Raw genomic sequence first — 23,730 nt, forward strand, 5'->3', positions numbered from 1 at the left:
ATTCATAGGATGGTACCTGATCTTGAGCTTCGTAGCAAAATCAATCACGAGATACAGTTTTATCGGGATTGTGTTGGCCTATTTGGCTTTGATGATGCTATTAGGGAAAGGACCCTCTTCATGCCACGTAAGTGACAAGTCATCACTCATTAGAAATTAGAATTTTCAATTTAGAATTTCCTTACTTATAATTCTATTTTTTTTTAAATTCAATTATGTAACTTTTATTTGAAAGTTTAATTATGTTTTAAGTTTTTGAATTTTTTATTTCTTTATTTTGTTGTAGATATTTGGTGGCGAAGCTATGGTGCAAGGGCACCAAATTTGCAAAAATTGGCCATAAGAATCTTCAGTCAAACATTTAGCTCTTCAGAGTGTGAGCGCAATTGGAGTGTATTTGAGAAAATACACACAAAAAAGTCTAACAGGTATAACTTTGAGCTCCAGCCTTCAGTTGAGCAATTACACTTATTGTAATTTTTAATTTTTAATTTATGACCTTCAAGTGTCAAGACTCATTAGTTTTTTCGACACTCTTACAGGTTGGAGTTCGCATGCCTCAATGATTTAGCGTATGTGCATTACAACATCCGACTTCGAGTGAGGCAAATAGAAGCACCAATGGATCCAGATGCCATTTCCTTAGACGATATTGATGTATTGTCTCAGTGGAGGGTGGAGTCTGAGGAACCCATCTTGGAGGAGTCACCTTCATGGTTAGAGCTAGATGATCCATTAGAACAGGGGCATCAAGAGGAGGAAGACTCGGAGGAGGAGCAACACTCAGAGGAGGGGCAGGAGGAGGACACTTTGGGAGCACCAGCATCAACACCATTTGCTATAGATATAGGAAAGCATAGCTCCATACCTAGCACTCATTATTTGACATTAGGTGCAGAGGCAGGGTCAGGGCCTTCTACTACTAGGGGTAGGCCTAGCAAACAACCCATCATGTTTTTCCGTAAAAGGGGGAGAGGGCAGTGATTTCAGATAGATAGCTGCTAGTTTTATTTGTTATGCTACATATAACTCATGATGATGAGATACTTTTATATATGTGATGTTATTTTGTATTGGTTCTCCACATTTGAGTCCTTGAATGGACAATTATCAAGGATTAGTAGGATTTGGTATTGCCTTTGATGTATCATTTCTATTTGACATCATATATATCAGTGCTTTCTTCATATTTATGTGCCAATGTGTTTATTTCATGTTGTTATTGCTTTATATGTTTAAAAATCTAAAAAAAAATGAATATATTATGCATTTTTTATGCTTGCCGATATTTGCCGATATTTTGCTGATATTTTCGTCGATATTGCCAATAAGATGTTTTCTGGACCCTCGCTGATATTTTGCCGATAACGATATTTTCAAAACTGGTTCAAATGACTATCAATATAAACAAAAGAGTGAAACTCAATCTACGTCATGGAAACGCTGGATTCCTTCACGAAGCACTGGCATTTCACCCATTTGACCTAACACTGTTTCTTGTAGTCATTTTCTGTTCAATATAACATAATTCTATTCAAGAGTGACAAGTCTTGTTTGCCAAGTAAACTGGACCTCTTCATGTGTGCTTCCAAAGACATATCATGCCTCGAACATTTTCAAAAGGGAATAGAAACAGGTCTCTATCATCAAGACGTACAAAGCAATGTTTTAAAACTTCGACTCCAACACCGACTCGGCTGAGGGTCAACTCCGACTCTGACTCTGACTCGGTATCGACTTGGCCGACTCGATTTCAATGACTCGATCGTTGTAAAAAATACATTAAATATTTATTTTTTTTATAAAAAAACATAATTTTAAATATTTTCATTCATGTTTCCAAACACACAGCATTAGAATATAGATGGAAGGCAACATATGATCAAAGTAGCCTCATGAATATATCCATTATATCAAAATGGCACCTAGTGCACTATCCAATACATACATGATCAAGACAAAAACACATAACCAAAGAGGCTAGAAATTGCCGCTACAACAAAAGTAAACTGTGACCAGTACTACTTGCTAGTAGCCACTGCCAGAGGAGCCAAGATCATGTGGATCAATCTCTAGATCATAATCAGAGTCAGACAGGGGGCCCCATGGCTCCTCATCATCATCTCCAACTGCAACTATAGAAGTGGTAGAACTAGCAGGTTGTGCAGCAGATGCAAGCTGAGATAGACGAGATATGCAGCAGCGCTTCTGTCGTGGCTGAGCAGAGGAAGCGCCTACAACTAGAGGATTTGCTGGCTGTGAGGTTGAGGTTGGTACAAGTGGATCAAGATCTGCATTCAACTGAACATCATGTTCGAGTGATGCCTCCCTATGTAAATCCAAATCAAGATCCTCATCAGAATCAAACTCTGCTAGATGACTCTCCACTACCCATTATGATGTTGGATCAATGTCTTCCAACACAATGGGATCTGAATCAGATCTTTTGTTCAGCAATTGGTTGCATTTGAGCCGAAGGTTGTATTGGACATATACTAGATCATTTAACCATTTTTGATCCAAATGGTTTCTCTTCTTTGTGTGAATCCTCTCAAAGACAGACCAATTGCGCTCACACCTAGTAGCACTGCAAGTTTGACTCAAAATACGAATTGCAAACTTTTGCAGTTTAGGACAATGGCTACCAAAAGCCTCCCACCATTGCATTGCAAAAAACATAGGAGTGTAATGAGTTAGCTCAACAAAAATACAAATTATATTCAACTTTCAAATTATAAACGATTTAACAAAATTTAAAAAACTATTAAGAATTTGAAAATTGAAATTTTTGTTTACCTGGCTCATCTGCTTCTCTTGCAATCTTTGTTAGGTTCTTCCCAAAGGTACCCGAGGCATTGGCGAAGGTCGTGACCTGTCGTTGTATCTCCAGCTGATCAGACTCCGATGGGATCATGCAATCAATGCAGTCAATTAGTCCATCTCTAACCTCCTCCCTCAAAGCTTCTGTCTCCTTAGCTTTATAATGATACCGTGGGTTCAAAAAATACCTAGCTGCATGTATAGAGCGATGGAGTTGATTGTTCCATCTTTCAACAATGATTGCCCAAATGGGCCCATACTTAGCCACTTTATCCTTGTATGCCCTCTTTATTTGCTCCTTTGCTTGATCCATAGCCTCATAAATGAAGCCTATAGCCAATCTTTCCCCATCCACCAACCGCAACACCTTAACCAGTGGCTCAGCAAGCTTCACAATCTCTACTGCCTTTCTCCGAAATATTTCTTCATTAACTTTCTTTTTCAAATCTTTTCCTTCCAGTTTGTGAGACCACTGCCTTTGACTCCATTCTTCACTGGATTTTTTTTTTTGCAAGTTTCTATGTTGTGAAAGCATAGATTGCAATGTCAAAAAATGAGTAGCAAATCTAGTGATGGCAGGCCTAATAATGTCCCTGCCCCCAGTGTGTTTCCTCATGAGGCTCAAAATCCATGAATGATTGTAGATAAATTTTGTTATGCTTTTGGCATGATCTACAGTGTTTTTGACCCAATTTAATTTTCCAATATCCTCAAGCATGAGGTCTATGCAATGTGCAACACATGGGGTCCAAAAGATGGTCTTGTGTTTTTCCTCTAATAGTTTACCAGCAAGAACATAGTTAGAGGCATTATCTGTGATGACTTGAACAATATTAGCCACCCCCACCTTCTCAACAACCTCATCCAATAGCTGAAACAACAGTTGCCCGTCTTTTACCTTATTAGATGCATCAACTGATTTTAAAAACATGGTTCCTCGTGGGCAGAAGATAAGAAAGTTTATAATGGTACGGTTTCTTTGATCAGTCCATCCATCTGACATGATGGTACATCCTGTTCTTGCCCATGAGTCCTTTAAATCTTTCAAATACTCATTAATGGATGAAATTTTTTTCTGCAAACGATACCCCATGATCTAGAATTTATCCAGGACAAAGAATTAAAGGTATTACAGACTCATGTGCATGGATGTGCCTATGTTACTTTATGCAATGGATCGATAAGATTGTGAAATACATAGACACTGAGGTAGTTAGAGAAAACATAACAGGCAAACATGTAAACACAACAAGTTTAATAAGGAGTTCACCCAATGCTCCTGGGCTACGTCTCCTGGTCCAGCCTTCAATGGTGGCCTCTCTATTATGTTTTCAAAGTAGATTTTTTACAACAGTGAGCTCAATTCGAGTCTCACTAAATAGATAAAAATCAGTAGGATTGGACTTGGATTCTTCAAGTCTCTGGAGTACACAGACTCTCCTTACTGAAACTCGACCTCTATTGGTCACAGTGGTAGGAGCCCAATCTGAGACTCATACATGATAGGCCTATGCCGAGGAGTTCGCTTGAACCTCTCAAGCCTTCTCTGGAGTACATAGACTCTCTGACTCTCTCTGGCTCTATCTGGCTCGATGCTACCTTCAGGTCAGCTCGGCTTCTTCTCTCTGTTCTCTGCTCTTAGCTTCTGCGTCTAACTAACTCTCCTTTGTGTTCTCTGCTTTTGTCAATTCATGGCTTTAAAGCCAGTCTGTTTTTTGATTGTTCGTTTCCGCTTCCCGACTTTCTGGTTTTCCTACCTCTGTCCGTTCGAATTCCCCTGTTCTGCATCATCATCATTGTGTAACGCCTCACAGGGAGGTGGCCACCTATTCTGCAACGGGTGAGTGTGTCAGGTTCCTTCGACACATTTGAATGGTCATTATTTCCGTTTGCTCCAAGATCGCCCGCGAACACAAATCTTTTGCCAACTCATCATCCACGTCGGACTTCAAATCCCATGTAATCTTGCTTTATAACCTTGTCAAATCCGGTCATTTATTGGGACACGCCTCTGCTGTTGATCTGGGCCCCCCAAATCCTACGGTCGTCATTCATATCAGGCGGGTAAGTAGCATGACATTTACCTGTCCGATGTGAGCAGTTTTCTCTCTCTTCTGTCGGACGCGTGTCACTCAATGTGTGGCATCGGGCGAGACTCAGTTGAAACTGCTTACCGCCTCGAGGCCTTCCGATATCCTGCCGGTTTTGTGGAATCCCGCTCTACGGAACCGAATTAATTACTTTTCTACATTTCATAGTCATTTCGGGTCCGGGCACTCGGGGCTTTCCTTCACTGAGGGGGACGCCCTGCGATACGCGATTAGCGCTAATTGTGTATCAAAAACTACCCCCGTTTCTTGAATTAGCCTCTGGTTTTGCCAATTTGCGCCAGCGCGTGTTACCATGGGCCAACGGTCTACACGCTCGACCGAGGGTCCTCGTTGCTCCGCGCTGATCACAAATTGCAACTGTCACGAGGATTCCTTCTGATAGCTTGATCTTTCTAAGACTTGAATCTTTTGGCATAATTTGAAAGAGTTTATGAAAACTTAGAGTGTTTAGGATCCAATTCGGATCACGGCCTTCCCACTGAAAAAGCTTTTGGACCACCAAAAGTTGGTTTTCAAGCATCAATCAAGTGAGGGTATAGATTCCTCGCTTGCCCAATTTCTATCCATTTTGCATTGCTTGGTTTTAAACCTTTGAGTCCAATCCTAAGGTACTCAACATCCCCTTTGCGCGTGGTTCTCACCTTCCTGTCCAAAACTGTATCTTCCTGCAACTCATTAAGATATTCAGGCAACAGATCATCAATAGAAGGCAACTGACTCAGCTCTTCGGGATCTTCAATTAATGAAGTTTCAAATAGTCTCAAGCTGTCTGTATTGACAACTGAGTAGATGTGCATGTAGGCTGATAAATCAAGGCGAAGAGCATTCTCACCAATTTTCTCAAGTATCTTGAATGTTCCATACCTTATTGGCTTCAGCTTCTTACCTTCACCTTGCATTCTGTCTTTGCTGATGTACAGCCAGACTTGATCACCAACTTGGAAACTATGCTCCATCTGATGCTTTTCATGCCTTGCCTTGTACTTGGCTTGGCTCTTTTCCAGCTGTTCTTGTACTGCCTAGTGAATCTATTGGATTTGTTCAATGAACTTGGTTGCCTTGTCCACATCATTGTGTCCATCAACTGCTATGTCTTTACCAAAGACAAAATGCAAGGGAGACCTTGGTGTGAAACCAAAACAGGTCTCAAAAGGAGATCTCTGTGTCGAAGAATGTTTAGCTCGGTTGTAAACATGCTGCACATAACATAAATGTTCATCCCAAAGCTTGGGATGCTTGTTGCAATATTCTTTGAGCAACTGGATCACTGTCCTGTTGACCACTTCTATTTGGCGATCTGTTTGCGGATGAAAAGTTGTGCTCTTTTTCAGTTTGGTGTCCCTCAATTCCCACAAACTTGACAAAAATTTCCCAACAAATCGGGTATCTCGATCAGATATAATGGAAGTGGGTAATCCAAAATGAACCCATACATGCTGAAAGAACAACTTTGCAGTTTGTTCAGCTGTAATCTGTTTGTTACAAGGTATAAAAATACACATTTTGCTGAACCTATCCACAACAACATATAAATAGTCATGACCTTTTCTAGATTTAGGCAGTACCCCAACGAAGTCCATAGAAACACTTTTCCAAGGATGAGAAGGACCTAGTAGTGGAGTGTACAAACCTAGTTTTCTATTGTTGGGCTTGCTTTTAGCACACATGGTACACCCTTTTACATATCTAGAAACTATGTCATTCATTTTTGGCCAATAACAAAATCTTTGCAGCTGTGCAACTATTTTACTTACACCAAAGTGATCTGATATTAGAGAAGTGTGTGCTTCTCGAATTATCTTTACTCTTTCTGTTTGAGTAATGCATAACTTTCCCAAATGATACAAGAGCTGGTCTTTAACATGATAATCCAATTCTCCTACTTGTTTGCCTCGACTTAGAGTTGCGTATACATCTTTAAAATCTATATCTTGAGCATATTGTTCAATGTAGCTTTCATGCAATATTGAATTATGCATAAGTATAGTAGCTGCATTTATAATTGGTCTGGACAACATGTCTGGAACTTTATTGTGTATGCCCTTTTTATATCTGATGACAAGATGAAACTGTTGTAGAAAACCCATCCACCTATAGTGTCTTGATTGCTGCAACTTAGTTTGGGAGTGTAAATATTGAAGTGGTTGATGATCAATGTGTATAACTGTCTCTTTTCCCATTAAGTAATGTTTCCACCTTTTCACACTCTGACTAGTGCATACAATTCTTTATCATATGTGGGATAATTAACTACTGCAGAATTAAATGTCTCAGAATGATAACATATGGGTTTTTCGTGCTGCATCAACACTGCTCCCATGGCATAGTCATTGGCATCCGTTTCAATTTCAAATGGTCTTTGAAGATCGGGTAGTGCTAGTACTGGCGCTGTACTAATCTTTTCTATCAAGGTGTCGAAGGCTATTTGCTGTTTGCCTCCCCACTGAAACAGCTTGTTCAATCATGTTAAAGCATGTAAGGGAGCTGCAATCAATGTTTTAAAACTCTGACTCGAACTCCGACTCGGCCGAGGGTCAACTCCAACTCCGACTCGGTATCGACTCGGCCGGCTCGATTTCAATGACTCAGTCGTTGTAAAAAATACATTAAATATTTATTTTTTATAAAAAAACATAAATCTAAAGATTTTCATTCATGTTTCCAAACACACAGCATTAGAATATAGATAGAAGACAACATATGATCAAAGTAGGTTCATGAATATATCCATTATATTAAAATGGCACCCAGTGCACTGTCCAATACATACACGATGATGATATAGAGATCAAAACAAAAACACATAACCAAGAAGGCTAGAAATGGCCTCTACAACAAAAGTTTGTGACCAGTACTACTGGCTACTGCTAGAGTTGCCAACATCATCTAGCTCTGTGTTACTTGGGAGCGAGAGCGAAAGCGGGGAGCGGGAGCGAAAACGGGAGCGGGAGCGACATTTTCGGAAGCTCTCGATTTGGGAGCGAATCCTGGAGGAGATCGACAACCAATGTCACTAACATCAAGGTACATAGAGTGATTGGTGCTCTTGATTAAATACGTGTTCCATACCCTAATACATGACAAAATTCAATGGAAACATTGCAATCTCCCAATCCTGACATCCTGAAAAACCGATAAGTCTGCTGGATTTTGAATGAAATCTAAAATTCTACTTTCTCCATATGAAATCCAATGAGGCCGGAACCACTCTCAAACATCCCGAGTCATTTCATGGTAATGTTATTCTCCTTAATCTTCATTTTCATCCTTTTACTTTAAGAATTTAACATTACCATGAATAGCATAGCCTTAGTAGGGCAATATGATCAAATACTAGGGTTTGAGAGAGGGGAATGGACCGCAAAGACCAGCAAACTAATTCATAAACCCCTTTGGAGTCCCCCACACTTAGAAAAATAAAATAAAAAATAAAAAAAAGGCGTGTTTTTATGGTTCACTGGCCACTGTCAGCTACCCAACCGAGTAGTTACGGATCCGGCCGAGTTATGACTCGGCTGAGGCGGCCGAGTTATGACTCGGCCGAGTCATGCTATGACTCAGTCGGGTCAGTCATAACTCTGCCAACCGAACCGAATTTTCTGCTAGGTTGAATTTTTTTTTTTGGCTTGGACCAACTCGGCCGAGTCGGTTCCAAGCCAGCCGGATCTTAAAACAATGGTACAAAGATTGTTCTTCATCTTGTAGCCCTGTTACAGGTCAGGACTCAGCTGTATCCTGTTCAAAATGCTGTTATAAGCATAATTTCTATCAGCTTACCCTACATTAAATGTATCAACGGTCCAGAAAGTTTCAGCAGTAACAAAAATATATGATGGTCAAATTCATGTGCTGCCATAGATATTCCAGTGCTCATTAACAGTTTCAAAAAGGAAATAGCCACCAAGAAACCATCATGACTGTTGTAGGTCTAGATAGTTTTCGAATTATCACAAGACTGTCTATAAACACTAAGGAGTGCTTATACAATCTTCCTATACACGTAGTGGTAGCAGCAGTTTTTGTAAATGAAATCCAGCATCAGCAAAAAAGAAATATAAACTGGTTCCCATCACCAAGAAGCTGGTGGAGGCCTTTCATCCACTTATACTCCATATTGTATCCCCATGATCACACCTATGTTTATGGTATATTGAAATCCTCCTTTGGATAAATCATCGGCTAATGTATTCAGTTCTATAAACACATGTATGTATGAAATTTTTGAGGAGTGTGCTTCCATTCTTTTTCCCCAATCAAAGAGGTGCTGTAAAAACATATTGTTCAATCTGTATGACTTCCATCTAGTGCATAACCAATTTTGAGTACCAAAGCCTGCAAGTTGACGACACCCTTGTCAGCAGCATATTTCATTAGGTACTTCAGAGCCATGGACTCAGAAAAGTTTTTGTATCCTCCCCTAAGCCTAACTTAAAGGGGAAGTTTTCAGTCTCATTCAGGTGGATGAACCACCAGCACTAGATATGTGTATCTCAACAATGAGGACTCAAAAATGTGTATCTCTTGGTCTTTCAATCCTCCAGCTATTGATCCCTTCAAGACATCTTCCAAAATCCCCTCCTCGAGCCTCCACAAGGGACAGCACAAGCATAGAGAGAGAGATCAGATCTGATGCAAGAGAAATTAAATCACAAAATATTGAATATTTACACTTAAAAATACAAATTGCAAGCAACAAGAGTAAGAGGACACCTCTGCTCTTGTGCAATCAAGAAAGGGAAAACCCTTCAAATACGCTCTGAAAAATCTAGATTATTCAATAAAAGGGCATAAAATAAGTAAGTAGATCTTGATTTAAAAATGAAACGTGTTAGAGATATAGGGTAGTGACTCCCTTTTCAATTCACTAGATCGGATCATTGAAGATATAACTCAATGTGGGTCCTTGCTCCTTTTGCTTCCTTGTGAGTGAGTTCATTTAGCCAAGAACTTACCCCACGCTCAAGATCTATTTCAGAAAAATATATCTTCTACACACTTGATGAAAAAATTGTTAGATCCACAAGGAGATAGATTACACAACGAGAAGGAAGGTTAGGGGTTCAACCAAAAACCCTCTAGTGCTTCTCCCTCTAGAGTGGTTCTCTAACTCAAATACCAATGCAAGACAACTTATATCAATAAATCTAAACCCTGGCAAATGGAAATAACAAATTGATTTTAGAGCAAGTAGAGCATTAAGCACAAATTGAAACAATTATACCTAAAAGGAAGGATAACACTGCATAGAATAAACCCCAAAGTCATTTTATTATATCATGAGAAAATAGAATAGAAAATTTTGGCAGAGTCGCTAGCCCAATAGCTCTAAGCATTACAATGATTCAAATGAGGAGCCAAAGCCTCAATATATAGAAAAATGGGAGTAGATCCCAATGAGATAACTCATCTCCAAGTGCCAAGTGGTGATCCAAGGAGAAACGTCTAGATCCCATAGAGAAAATTGAAACCCTTCTTGATCCCCTACGCAGTCTCTTAGGAACTAGCCATTTACAACAAACAATACTAAGTGGTATGGGACCACTTTAGCCGTTTTCTCTTGCTCCATCTCAATTAAGTCCCATTCAAATTTCATAACTCAAACCATTTCCTCAAAAAATGTGAATTTCTTGGACAACTCATTGTGCCTTGGACCATTGAAATTCTTCCTTAGGGTCTACCCCCCTTGGCTTAGCTAGGAGAGAGCCTAAATGGAGAGAGTTGGGATTAGGTGACAACCCCTTCTCTTAGCATTCCAACAAAGAACACACTTTGTGGGGTTGAGGATTTTTCCCACATCTTTAGGTTTGTAATTTGTGTGGACAACAGGACCAAAGAAAAGAGGGTTTGGACAAGGACTAACAATATTTTAAAATGTCCTTCATAATTTGGAACAAGGTCTTTGGAACGAAGGAGTCATTGTAACTGATTTTGCCCCAAATCCTTTTGGATCGTTTTGTCGACAATATTTTATTTTCATTGAACAAAGAGCATCCTCCAAGGAAACCAAACCCTAAAGCTATAGTTTCATCACTGCATCATCTCATTTATGCATGATGACGTACCAAGGACACTAACGACGATATCTTGCACCCACTTTGACATCCTGCACCCACTACTTTGACATCAATGACAACATATTCAACAATCTCCCCCTTTGTCATTGATATCAACACACTTGATCATCATTTGGCGTGCAACATAAGCTACCCTTGACTTCATGCTTCTCCTCTTTGTTTCTTTCCAATATTCTCTCCCCCTTTTCACATCAATGGCAAAGGGTGGCTAACACGTGCTTGACGATTTCTCCATGTGATATAGCTCCCCCTGACAATGTGATCTCTATAGGCTTCTCTTGAAAATGTGCTTTCTTGCTACATCATCTCTATAGGATTCTCTTGACAATGTGCTTTCCTGTTGCATGATCTCTAAAGGCTCCCCCTAACAACATGTTGTTGAAATTTCTAAGTCTATCCGTTATTATTTTGGTATATTCCTTCTACTTGTTAAATTCAAACAAGTTATTTCAAACATATAAGTAACGAAATAAACACAATACAGTCTCAACATCTACAGATCAACAGCTGAAAGAAAACAAACACACAAGTGACACCGTTATTTTTGGACAAACGTCCCCAAAAAAACCCAATGTGGGAAAACCGGTTCAACAATTATGAGGGATTATTATTATGCAGTATATCCTTGAGTATAACTAGGTGCCAAACTAGCTCAACTGACAGAGAAAAACAATCGGCGGTAATACCTCTCTATTTGGAAACAAGTATTCAGAAAACCTGTTGCACGAAACCCTCTCCACTAAATTTGAAGCACTGCGTTAGCCTCAAAACCCTCTGCGTTAGCCTTCTGAGGCATTGCGCAGCCTTTGGGACCCTCTGCGTGGATGACACAAGTCCTCTAGCTTCTGCGTTGTCTCTATTGGGCTCTGTGTGGCCTACTCTGGCTGCTAGTCTCTTAGCACTATCTCTGCATCTCTGTCTAGTACTCACCACCCCTCGCTGTTGATCACGGATTCGACTCTGCTTAGCAACCCTGCTCTAGCAAATTGAATGATTGATCACTCTGGTGTGTTCTCCAAATGACCCTCAAGCCTCCTCTTATACTTTTCCTGTTGGTCCTTCAGCAGCCGAGATTACATCTCTAATCAACGACTAAGATTAGATTTGGCTTGATCCATGACTTTTGGAATCTTCTAACCCAGTTTTATATTAATACCCATTAATATTTTATTTTTCCTAAGTTTAAACTTAGGAACTCCATTAAAAATATTAATTATTTTAATATCCCCAAAATTGGGTACAATATGCGCAAACCATTTCCGGATCTTGGAGATCTCATGTGCTTTAGCCTCTCCACCAATTTTCATGGCTAGAGCACATCCGATGCTACCCCAAATAAACACTCCCTCTTAGTGAGGACTATGCTCTAGTAATACTCCACACTAAGCATTACTCTGATTATACGACACCAGTACCTGTGCTGAGGCTAGGCCTCCCCACCCAACATCCTCTGCATTACTACATCCTATACTTCTGCCCATGGCTCTTCGACTGCCATTGCTGCATCCGTACGACAGTGCCCTCTGCATCCGTGTTGTTGCTGGTCCATCCTACCAGCACTGCATCCCCCTCTCATCATGTTGCATCGTGCTACTTCCAACTGCTACTACACTGCAACTCAGTTACTGAGAAGTAAGTATCTGATCCTCCTGACTTCTGACATCCCTGTCAGCTAGAAAGATTGTCGATGTTGAAGCTCTCTTTGCCGCTATCAAGTGCTCCCTCTCCTGACCTCTGCGCTGCTGCAACAACTCCTTGCATCTCGCACTATTGCAAACCTCTTTGTGCTATCCTGCACCGTTGCAACACTCGCCGTGCCTCTCGCACTGCTGCAGCCTGCTAGCCTCGCACTGCCCAGGGACCCCTGCACTGTAGCACTCTCTGCCGCTTCATCCACATCCGTCTCTACCCACACTCGCCAGTCCTGCTACTCTCTCTTCGAGGCTCCTGTAGCAAGGTATAATCTAAGGGGTTGGGTACCTCAAGGATCCTGCCCCTCATCGCTTGTAGTCCTCCTGACTACAACGCGATGTCTCCCCACCTCTTCTCTAGAGGTACATGAGCACTACTGGCACATCGAACATACAGGATCCTAACCTTCCAGATGACGAAGTTGGATGCCCCATCCAACCTATCCCGATCCCTCAGTCCATTCATCACCATGTCTCTGCTCTTCTTTTCAACGCGTCCGAGTCTTTACTTCCCTCCTGGGAGTTCTCTCTTCGACTCCCTCTGAGTTGCTACTTCCCTCCTGAAAGTTCTCTGCTAGACTCCCTTTGAGTCTCGATTTCCCTCTTGGAAATCCGCCCGCCAACTGTCAAGTCGCACCTCTTCGATCTCCTGTGCACCTGCAACACTGATCCGGATTCCTTGGCTAGAAATCCGCCTTAGTAGCAACTCCCTCTACATTACTTTTTCCATGTTAGGTATTGTTTTGCCCACAGTACCCCACTAGCTTGGCTCCCGCTAAGTGCCCACAACTTCCTATGCCCCAGCAACTGAAGGACTTAGCCTTTAGGCTTTGCGCAATCCTGGCACTGGCTGAAATGCTCCCCTAGCCAACTGCATCAACCCTCCTGGTCTCTGCGTGAGCCTTTTCTGCCCTCCTCAGCCTTTGTGTTGGCCTCTCTCTGGCCTGGACTGATGACGCAGTCCCTCTACGTCAACCCTTCTTCTGTCACTTTCTGCAAGGAACAACTTCTGTCACTCGGGACATTTGTTTCTGCTGCAAATGGTCTGCTCAGCTGATTCCTTCAGCTTTCTTGTGATCTGCAACTACGCTCTGATATCATGTTGAAATTTCTAAGTCTATCTGTTAGAAATTTTATTTGTATTCTTTTGGTTTATTCCTTCTACTTGTTAAATTTGAACAAGTTATTTAAAACATATAAATAACGAAATAAACACAATACAGTCTCAACATCTACAGATCAACAACTGAAAGAAAACAAACACACAAGTGACACTGTTATTTTTGGACAAACGTCCCCAGAAAAACCTAATAATGGAAAACCAATGCAGCAATTTTGAGGGATTATTATTATGTAGTATATCCTTGTGTACAACTAGGTGCCAAACTGGCTCACCCGACAAAGAAAAACAACTGGCGATAATGCCTCTCTATTCGGAAACAAGTATTTATAAAACCTGTTGCATGAAACCCTCTCCAGTAACTCTGAAGCACTGAGTCAACCTCCTGTTGCTCTGCGTCAGCCCTCTGAGGCACTACGTAGCCTCTGGGACCCTCTGCGTCACTCTTGCTGCCCTCTACATGGATGACGCAGGACCTCTGGCCTTTGCACTGTTTCTGTTGGGCTTTGCATGGCTTGCTTTGGCTGCTGGTCTCTCAGCACTATCTCTGCCTCTCTGTCTAGTACTCACTACCCCTTGCTGCTGATCACTGATTCGACTTTGCTTAGTAACCCTACTCTAGCAAATCGAATGACTGATCACTCTGGTGTGTTCTCCAACTGACTCTCGAGCCTCCTCTTATACTTTTCCTGTCGGTCTTTCAACGGCCGAGATTACATCTCTAATCAACGGCCAAGATTAGATTTGGCTTGATCCATGACTTTTGGAATCTTCTAACTCAGTTTTATATTAATACCCATTAATATTTTATTTTTGCTAAGTTTAGACTTAGGAACTCCATTAAAAATATTAATTATTTTAATATCTCCCAAACCAGGTACAATCTACCCAAACAATTTCTGGGTCTTGGAGATCTCATGTGCTTTAACCTCTCCACCAATTTTTATGGCTAGAGCACATCTGATGCTACCCCAAATCAACACATGCTTTCCTAATGTATCATCTCTTCCATTACATGGGCTCCCCTTGACAATATGCTCTCCTATAGGCTTCCCCTATTTCTGTGCATTTTCCAATTGTGTAGGAATTCATTGTGAAATATGTTTTCTATGTCAGACCCTAGTGGCCTTGTATTTTTTCTTGGTGAATGCCTTTCCTTCCTAGTTCTACGAGGTCCATGTCAAGCTTCTTCTACAATCTCATGCAAAATGGCCAAAGTTCTGACATAGGTAGCACTCAACATCTGGTCTAAATAATGGAGAAAACATGTTGTAGTTTTTGTTGTCATAGGCATATGGGGCCTTGTCTTGCCTTCCAATAAATCCACCTCTAGGGCTTTGATAAATCCCTTTATCAATACTCCCACTATATCCCCTGCCATCTGTTGATTTGCAGTAGCATCGGATGTTCTCTAGCCATGAAATCTGGTGGAGAGGCTAAAGCACATGAGATCTCCAAGACCCAGAAATGATTTGGACAGATTGTACTCGGTTTGGGAGATATTAAAATAATTAATATTTTTAATGGAATTCCTAAGTCTAAACTTAGGAAAAATAAAATATTAATGGGTAGTAATATAAAACTGGGTTAGAAGGTTCCAAAAGTCATGGATCAAGCCAAATATAATCTTAGCCATTGATTAGAGATGTAATCTTGGTCGTTGAAGGATCAATAGAAAAAGTATAAGAGGAGGCTTGAGGGTTAGTTGGAGAATACACCAGAGTGATCAGTCATTCATTTTGCTAGAGCGGGGTTGCTAAGCAAAAGTGAATTAGTGATCAGTAGTGAGGGGAAGTGAATACATTGCAGAGAGATAGAGCTAGTAACAAAGAGACAGTGTAGAGCCTGGAGAGGTTGACGCAGAGGCAACTGGGTGTTGCGCAGAGCTAGAAGAGGCCAGCGTGGGTGATGCAAAGGGTGTAAAGGTTGACGCAGAAGCTTCAGTAGCTGCGCAGAGGCTAGAAGAGCTGACGCAGGGCCAAGAGGCAGCGCTAGGGGGAGTTTCGTGGGGCAGACTGGGTGTTGATGAGTCGAGAAGGGTGGCGTAATCCCTATTAGAGTGACGCAGAGTAGTGGAAACTGCAATTGTTGCTATGGATTGTTCATCCAGTGATTAATCAACCAGAATATCTGTCTTAGAGGAGAGGTATTACTGTCGAGGGCATTCTCTGTTGGGTGAGCTATTTCTGGCACCCTAGTTGTATTCTAAAAACTGCATAATAATAAAACACTTTGAATAGCTTCACCAGTTTTCCCGCATTAGGTTTTTCTGGGGACATTGGTCCAAAAATAACAGTGTCACTTATGTGCTTGTTTTCTTTCAGTTGATGATCTGTAGATGTTGATATTGTATTTGTGTTTATTTTCAGTGTTTACATGGTAAATAACTTGTTAAGTAATTAAACAAGTAGGCAGAAATAAACCAGATAGTACAGGAAGAATTTCTAACGAGTTAAAATTAGAAATTCCAACATGGTATCAGAGGGTGGTTGCGGATCATAGGATAACTGAAAGCATCATCTAGCAGAGCAGTGGCAGTAGATTCAACGGTCCCAAGTGACAGAGCTAATCCGTGCAGAAGGCGACTGAGGAAGGAGTGACGCAGAGAGACTGTGTCATCAGTCTGGGCCAGAGAAAGGCCACCGCAGAGGTTGTGGGAGGCAGAATCAAGCTCATGTAGAGCCACACTGTGGCCAGGAGGGCTGATGCAATTGGCTGAGGGAGTTGATTTGCCAGTGCCGGGATTGCGCAAAGCCAAGTGGCTCAATCCTCTAGTTGTCGGGGCATATGAGGCTATGGGTAGTTTGCGGAGCAAAGCTAGTGGGGTATTGTGGTCAGAACAATACCTAATAGGGCAAGACCAAGGGGAGGGAGTTGCTGCCGAAGCAGATTTCTCGCCAAGGAATCTGGATCAGTGGTGTAGTTGCACAGACGATCGGAATGGAGCAACCCGACTTTGGCAAAGGGATTCCCAGAAGGGAAATCGAGACTTAGAGGGAGTCGAACCAAGAACTTCCAGACGGGAAGTTGAGAGACTTAGCAGGAGTCGAACATAGGACTTCCAGAGGGAAGTAGAGAGACTCGGAGGAGTCGAAAGAAGAGTAGTGAGATGGTCGTGAATGGGCTGAGAGATCAGGATAGGCTGGACGGAGCGTCCAACTTTATGGTCTGGAAGGCCAGGATCTTGTCCATTCTAGACAGACATCGCCTCAAGGGCTTCGTCACGAGAGTGATAGTTGTCCTAGTTGACCCGGTAGCTAATGAAAGGTACGAGGAGGCAATGGAGAACGCTAAGTGCATCATCCTTGATGGGGTCAAGGATCATGTGGTACCACATATTGCCGAGAAGAAACGACAAAAGAGATGTGGGATTCCTTGAAGACATTGTACTAGCATACTTCCGTGCAGAGGAAGATGCTCCTGGAGAATTAGCTAAGGGCATACCAGATGTAGAAGGGAGAGCAGATAAATGTCTTCCTCGGTTGCTTGAAGGAGATCCGTGACTAGCTAACTTCCATAGGGGCCACGCTGGATGAGGAATTGATGTTGAGGACCGCACTGAATGCAGTTTCTGAGGATTGGGAGGCATTTGTCTAGAGCATACTGGGCAGGACGAGTCTTCCAGATTGGGAAGAACCGTGGGCAACTCTTCGTCAAGAAGAGATCAAACGACTGAACAAGGCGGGGAGTAGCAGCAAAGGAGTCAGAATCAAGAAGGAGGAAGAAGAGTATGTGGCTCTAGCATCTATGGGGAAGCAGGAGAAGAGGGAGAAGAAGGACCTCTCCAACGTCAAGTGCTTCCATTGTGGGGAACTGGGTCATTTTACGAACCAGTGTCCTAGGAAGAAGAGCAAGGCAGAGGCTTCGGACTCGAAGGTAGCGCCTGCAAAGGAAGAGAAAGAAGTGGAGGAGAACGATTGTGCCATGAGTGCTCATGTGCCACTTGAGAAGAAGTGGGGAGACATCGAGCTGTAGTCAGGTAGACTATAGGCGATGAGGGGTAGGATCCTTGAGGTACCCAACCTATTCGATTATACCTTGCCACAGGAGCCCTAAAGAGGAGTAGTAGGACTGGCGGATGTCGGTAGAGACAGATGCAAATGAAGCGGCAGAGAGTGCTATAGTGCAGGAGTCCCCGGACAGTGCGAGGCTAGCAGGATGCAACAGTGCGAGAGGCATGGGAGTGTTGCCTTAGTGCAAGATGGCATAGAGAGGTGTGCAACGGTGTGAGATGCAGGGAATTGTTGCAACAACATAGAGGTCAGTAGAAGGAGCACTTGTTAGCGGCAGAGGGAGCTTTAGCATCAGGAGTGTTTCTAGCCTGACAGGGATGTCAGAAGTTGGGTGGATCAGTTACTTACTTCTCAGTAACTGAGTTGCAGTGCAGTAGCACGATGCAGCATGATGAGAGGCGGATGCAGTGCAAATGCAGTGTTGAGAGAATGGACTAGCAGCAGCACGGATGCAGAGGGAGTTGACGTACGATGCAACAGTGGCAGTGGCAGAGCCATGGGCAGCAGTACAGAATGCAGCAGTGCAGAGGATGTCGGGCAGGGAGGCCTAGCATCAGCACAGGTACCGGTCCCGGATAATTAGAGTGATGCTTAGTGTAGAGTATTACTAGCTAAGAGGGAGTGTTGATTGGGGGTAGCATAGGATGTGCTCTAGCCATGAAAATTGGTGGAGAGGCTAAAGCACATGAGATCTCCAAGAGCCAGAAATGGTTTGGACAAATTGTACTCGGTTTGAGAGATATTAAAATAATTAATATTTTTAACGGAGTTCCTAAGTCAGTAAGTCTAAACTTGGGAAAAATAAAATATTAATGGGTATTAATATAAAACTAGGTTAGAAGGTTCCAAAAGTTATGGATCAAGCCAAATCTAATCTTAGCCGTTGATTAGAGATGTAATCTCGGCCTTTGAAGGACCAACAGGAAAAGTATAAGAGGACGCTTCAGGGTCAGTTGGAGAATACACCAGAGTGATCAGTCATTCATTTTGCTAGAGCGGGGTTGATAAGCAAAAGTGAATCAGTGATCAGCAGCGAGGGGTTAGAAGAGGCCAGCGTGGGCGACGCAGAGGGTGTAAGGGTTGACGCAGAAGCTTCAGTAGCTATGCAGAGGCTAGAAGAGTTGACGCAGGGCCAAGAGGCAACGCTGGGAGGAGTTTCGTGGGGTAGATTGGGTGTTGGTGAGCTGGGAAGGGTGACGCAGTCCCTATCAGAGTGACGTAGAGTAGTGGAAACTGCAGTTGTTGTTGTGGGATCGTTCATCCAGTGATTAATCAGCCAGAATACCTGTCTTAGCGGAGAGGTACTACTGTCGAGGGCATTCTCTGTTAGGTGAGCCATTTCTGGCACCCTAGTTGTATTCTGAAAATTGCATAATAATAAAACCCTCTGAATAGCTGCACCGGTTTTCCCGCATTGGGTTTCTCTGGGGACATTGGTCCAAAAATAACGGTGTCACTTGTGTGCTTGTTTTCTTTCAGTTGATGATCTGTAGATGTTGATACTGTACTTGTGTTTATTTTCAGTATTTACATGGTAAATAACTTGTTGAGTAATTAAACAAATAGGTAGAAATAAACCAGATAGTACAGGAAGAATTTCTAACGAGTTAAAATTAGAAGTTCCAACACCATCCATAAGTACTATATCTCCCACTTGGAAATATTTCCTCTGTTTTTGGACCCATTTTTTATTTTTGTTTCTTTGGTAATTATGTCTTTTACCTTTGGAGGGAGGCATTGGATTTAATTGACATACATCTCCTCCTAGTGCATCAACCACCTTAGGTATTTCTAGGATTCTTGGCTCAAAGTGATTCCATTTCCCTTGCAATTTTGAAGGAGTTGTGTTATGCTTGGTCTTGCCAAGATGATTGGGTAAAGGAAAAGGGTCAATGTCTTCATATGGTTAGCTTTATGTGGTTTGCAATAATAAATATAGAATGAATAGTTTCCCATCAGTGGTGGGTATTGTAGCATATGATAGATCCATTTATAAATGCCCACCAATAGATATTAACCATTGTCGTGACAAGAGCATGTCCTAGGCATGAGGAACATCAATGATTTTTATATCCATTAATACAGATATATCTTTGTTAGCAGTGAAAGTGACATCAACATCCTTGACTAAACCATGCACAAGAATGGACTTTGAGTTGAAGCTACGCACATTCTTGTAAGGCCAAGTAATTTGCATTCCCAATTGGTTCATGACTCTTAAAGGCATGACATTCACAAAGGCACTTGAGTCAAGCATACATTTATGTAATATTAGATTATTGATTTTCAAAGACCTATGTTCCACCAAGACTCTAGGACAAGGGCACACGGGTGCGAGGAGATGCACAGGGTTGATATGTGGGAGTACCCTCAAATTTTAGGGAAATTTTGGGGGGGACGGTGGTATGTTGGGGTGTATATATATATTTCATATCCATATTCAATGATGAAAGTATAAATACATTGATCCATACATAATTGAATTAAATGATGAAATACACTGATCCATGATCATTATTCCTACTAATCAGTGAAGACAATATCGCAATTTATAAGTAGAACTTCGGCGTAAATCACATAAAGAGAGACATTTGTCGACGCGTTTCGAACCAACCAGTGTGGCTCATCGTCAGGACAAGTTGAAGAAACAGATCCAGCTATGCATGCTAAATAGTCTGAGCAGAGCCTCCAACGGCTATCTTGATCAACGACTAATTTTGACTTAAGGACTGTAGTCAAAAAGTCAAAATGATAATTTAATGGGAGTTATTTAGATTATATAAAAGAAATAATTATAGATGTTGATTCTGTTATTAGTTTAATAAGAATTGTGACTTATAAGGGAAATAGTTATATTAAGGACATGACTTATCTATATATATATATATATATATATATATATATATTTGTATATATAAAAATATAAAATATAAATATATGTGAGGCAATTTTAGCATGATAGTTAGTTATAATACCTATATATTATTAGAAAGTTAATAATAAATATATAAATATATATAAATAAATATATAAATAAAAATAATAATAAAAGTTAGTTGAAAGGTATAATATAAAATGTAAATTAAGGGGAAAGGGTCAATATATAAAAATATATAAGGTAGGCTAGTTAGTTATAATAACTAGAAACCTTTAAAAGAAATAATTTTAAATGGTGATAACTTCTTGGTCGGTTAAAAATTTTCTTATTTATATAAATTTAATGGTAATTAATTAGATAAAGGACCTTACTTTCATAAAAATATTTATAAGGTAATTTAAGGTGATAGTTAGTTATAGTAATTATATAGTACTAATCCTAAAAAATAAAACTGAATAAAACTAATTAAGAACGTGAAAAAAAAAATAATAATAATAATAATAATAAATAAATAAATACATAAATAAATTATTAAAAAAAAATAATAATAATAATAATAAATAAATACATAAATAAATTAATAATAATAATAATATATAATAGCTACGATCATATTAATATAATAATAGTTATGATCATATCCATTAATATCTATCAGGAAGAAGTAAATAGAAAGAGCGCCTAACATAAAAAAGAAGGAGAAGGACCGGAAAAGGCCTAAAACAAGAAGGACAAACCCAAACGAAAGCAAAGAAGATGAGAAAGCCGGGGGGGAGGGAGAGAAAGACTAGGATGAAAGGGCGGGGATCCAACATCTACTGATCTTCCAGCCGTCATCTCTATTGAGATTGTTCGGCCTTCTTTCAATCTCAATAGCTTCCCTGAATTTACGATGATGGAACTGAGCAACTTTGGCGACAACCTTGGCCTCCTCTATACACACCTAATGCTTGGTATTTTCTGCATGCTCTGCCAACGCTGAAGACTTGGATCTCCCATGTCTTAGGTCGGCTGCATGTTCGCTGATCCTCTGATGGATGGAGCGCCCTATTTCCCCAATATAGGGGGTCCCACAAGAACAAGGGATCAAGTAGACACCCTTCATGTCCTTAGGGTTAATGGGATCTTTCACCGATCGGAGGGAATTGCAGATGGTGCTGAGGGGCCTAAAGGTTGAGGGAATCTCATACCTCTTAAGGATCCGAGCAATCTTGTCCGTGGTTCCTTGGACATAGGGAAGATGGACACCTAGACGGCGCTCTTTAGGCTCTTTCTTAATTAACGCATTCTTAGAGGCTTTACGGAAAGCCTTCTGACCTAGGCGCCTACTATATCCATTTTCCACAAAGACATCAAGGAGATGGGATCTCTCCTTATCAAAGCTCTCACTATCAGAAATCCTAAGGGCACGAGTAGCGAGGGTGTTAAGAACACCCATCTTCTGAGCAGGGAAATGATGGGAATCTGCATGAAGATACTGCTCAGTATGCGTTTTCTTTCGGAACACAGAGAGGGAGAGATAGCCATCCTTATTCTTGGATATAAGAATATCTAGGAAAGGGAGGCAACCATTGACCTCTTTTTCCATGGTGAACTTAATGGCAGAGGACTGGCTGTTGAGGTGATTAAAGAAGTGTTCCAGCTCCTCTGGGCCATGGGGCTAGATGACATTAGTGTCATCTACATACCTTTTCCAAAGCTTGGGAAGGAGACGAGCCGAGGCTAAAGCTTTGGCTTCGAAATCTTCCATAAAAAGATTAGCAACAATAGGGGAAAGAGGGGAACCCATGGCAACACCACAAGTTTGTTCAAAGAACTTACCCTCGAAACAGAAGAAAGTGGAAGTGAGACAAATCTCCACCAGATGCGCGGTATCGGGATCTTTTAGGCGAAAGATCACTTCCAAGGCCTCCTTTATAGGGATGCAAGTATAAAGGGAGACCACATCAAAGCTGACGAGAATGTCCTCAGGGCTAAGTTTAATATCCTTAAGCTCCTTAACGAAGGATGCAGAGTCTTTCACGAAGGACTCAGTGCGGCCAACCAGGGGCTTAAGTTTGAGGGCAAGGAACTTAGCCAGAAGATAGGTCGGACCACCAATGGTGTTGACGATAGGCCTCAGAGGAGCCCCTTCCTTGTGAATCTTTGGTAACCCATAGATCCTAGGAGCAATGGGATTGCTTTCGATGAGCTTGTGGCACAGGGAACTCACCGAGTTATTCGATTTGATGGCGAGAGCCACAGTCCTAGAAATTTTCTTCAGAGGGTTCTTGGGCAGTTTTTTATAACTGCCACTATTGTGAAGATGATCTAACATCTTCCTACGGTAATCATCCTTGTTAAGGATGACCGTAGCTGCTCCTTTGTCCGCCTTCAGAACTACAATATCTTTGTTCTGATTCAAGGATTTTAGGGCAGAGAATTCCTCATTGTTGAGGTTCTTCCGAGGGGGCTTAGCCTTTCTAAGGGCTTAGAATTCCTCTTTGTGCGGTCGTCCTTAAAAAGGCTAAGCCCCCTCGAAAGAACCTCAGCAATGAGGAATTCTCTGCCCTAAAATCCTTGAATCAGAACAAAGATATTGTAGTTCTGAAGGCGGACAAAGGAGGAGCTACGGTCATCCTTAACAAGGATGATTACCGTAGGAAGATGTTAGATCATCTTCACAATAGTGGCAGTTATAAAAAACTGCCCAAGAACCCTCTGAAGAAAATTTCTAGGACTGTGGCTCTCGCCATCAAATCGAATAACTCGGTGAGTTCCCTGTGCCACAAGCTCATCGAAAGCAATCCCATTGCTCCTAGGATCTATGGGTTACCAAAGATTCACAAGGAAGGGGCTCCTCTAAGGCCTATCGTCAACACCATTGGTGGTCCGACCTATCTTCTGGCTAAGTTCCTTGCCCTCAAACTTAAGCCCCTGGTTGGCCGCACTGAGTCCTTCGTGAAAGACTCTGCATCCTTCGTTAAGGAGCTTAAGGATATTAAACTTAGCCCTGAGGACATTCTTGTCAGCTTTGATGTGGT

At 41.5% G+C, this 23,730-nt stretch overlaps 1 protein-coding gene across 1 annotated transcript in view; it reads left to right on the plus strand.

The window, feature by feature from the left end:
- The window catches only part of LOC149222822 (uncharacterized), a 496,388-nt gene that overhangs the window by 405,693 nt on the left and 66,965 nt on the right, over positions 1 to 23,730 (plus strand). The window lies entirely within an intron of this gene.

Source organism: Pinus tabuliformis, chromosome Q (assembly GCF_031772625.1).
Source record: "Pinus tabuliformis cultivar Carrire ecotype Pingquan chromosome Q, CPIR1, whole genome shotgun sequence".
Lineage (NCBI taxonomy): Eukaryota > Viridiplantae > Streptophyta > Pinopsida > Pinales > Pinaceae > Pinus > Pinus tabuliformis.